Source organism: Bombina bombina, chromosome 9, assembly GCF_027579735.1.
Source record: "Bombina bombina isolate aBomBom1 chromosome 9, aBomBom1.pri, whole genome shotgun sequence".
NCBI classification, from domain to species: Eukaryota; Metazoa; Chordata; class Amphibia; order Anura; family Bombinatoridae; genus Bombina; species Bombina bombina.
The window spans coordinates 18198087-18199914 of NC_069507.1; the positions used below are offsets into that span (position 1 = coordinate 18198087).

The 1828-nt window shown below is 34.6% G+C and overlaps 1 protein-coding gene across 1 annotated transcript in view; it reads left to right on the plus strand.

Annotated features, from left to right (window-relative positions):
* The window catches only part of SPOCK2 (SPARC (osteonectin), cwcv and kazal like domains proteoglycan 2), a 236909-nt gene extending 235705 nt beyond the window's left edge, over positions 1-1204 (plus strand). Inside the window, exon 11 of the mRNA XM_053691931.1 lies at positions 1-1204. This exon is cut by the window's left edge and continues 1592 nt beyond it. The gene's annotated coding sequence lies outside the window, so the exon portion shown is untranslated.
* Positions 1205-1828: the final 624 nt, after the last annotated feature.

Genomic DNA, 1828 nt, shown 5'->3' on the forward strand with positions numbered 1-1828 from the left:
CTTGTTAATACCAAATCAAAGTCTTTAAGCTGGAAAAATATATTTAAAAACCTGTAAGGAAATAAAAGTAAAATATTTATAACACAAAAAAGCAGGAAGTGAGAATAAAATCTCCTTGTTATACAGAAATAATCATCAATACATTTTTTGCAATTTGTGCCTGTTTTATAGTTAGGACTTTTGATAAATATAATTCTCTATTTACAGCATCCAAACTAATGAATTGGCCAAATCTTGGAATGCGCCAAGTAAATTAGCAATCAGAAATGCAGGAGATTTAGTACGTCACTCCGTACAGGTACCATATAGTATAGTGTGCTAGCTGTGTCCTCTTCTCTAACTAAAGTGTCACATCTGCGTCACACAAATAGACCGTTTGGGGACATTCACCTTTGAGAATCAACTTAATCTTCTCATCTGCTGACTCTTTAAGCTTCTTCTGTCCATAAACATCATTTTAGGGAATTTTACCATTCACGTTAATCTATAATGTAATTAAGATGCTCCAATGTTTATGTAAAGGTATTTTTGTCAATGGAGTCTTTAAAATGTGTTCTTAATGAAATCCAAATGTGCATAGGTGTGATTCAATTCCTCACTGATATACCTGAAGTAAGCACATTTGTCTGCGGAAAATGATTACAGAACAAAGTAGTGCACAGAACTCAAGTTTTTGTGTGATATAAAATGCTCCAATCTTCTCTTATGTATATTGGCATAAAAGTTATATCTGTGAGAGTTGCAGAACAATTGCATGCATGTTTTATGTTCGCCTTTATAATACTTCTGTATTTTTAAGGAACTAACATTTTTCTTTGATCCCATGCTTAAAACTAACTAAAGAACAGACTGCTTAGTCTAAACCTCAATAAAATGTCTTACCATGTGCAATAACGTTGAAGTTAGCGTTACAAACCACGTCAAGTGCTGGGACTCCAGTTTATATATTTATTAAGTGCTGACAGTGTATCTCAGTAATTTTAGATGTAAAAAAAAAAAAGTGTTAGAATGTATATGTATAAAAGAGGGCGCCACGTTTAAACTTTTAATAGACCCTGCTCGCCAATAACACTCACAACAACGCTGGCGACCCGCACAGTGTCTTTAACTGCCTATTAAATATAATTCAGTGAAACAGATATACACACGCAAAAATGTAAAACATATTTTTAAAAAAATAAATAAAAAAAATAAATAAAAAAAACAGTATTTGTTCATTGTTGTTTTTAACAGGAATTTTCTGGGTTATCATCCTTCAAATTTCATCCACTCATTTTGTTTTTGTCGACTTCCTGCATTGTGATGCTGCAAAATTCAGTGTCAGCCACAGTAAGAGAAAGCAACGTGACAGCTTTAATATATAAGTATGAGATTCAATGTTTCTGAGTATATCATGTTCAAGGAAATTCTTGCTTAGCACAGAAAGGGACCACTGGTTTCCAGCAAGACCCAGGATGCTGGTAAACCGTTTGCATTTAACACTGTGAAGGTTCCAGATATCTCAGGATTGACACGGCTGCTACTGTGCTCTGCCCTACGTAATACAGGGCGTCTAAATAACCAATTTCTTGGGGGGTAGATATAAAAATTCTGCCCCATCTGTGTTACTGATTACAACACATTATTTAAACTGTAGCTGCATTTCTGGGTGTGTCTAACAAATAGACCCCATAATGCACAATAACCTAAATTAACATTAGTGTAGTAAGGTGCCAACAAGTCCATGAACTACATCTGGACTCAGTAGAGGTTTAAGGTTCATGCTGAAAGAAGATAAACACCAAACGTTTTGGCTTTGTTTCAAAGCTCCGCTGATTTAGGAATCCGC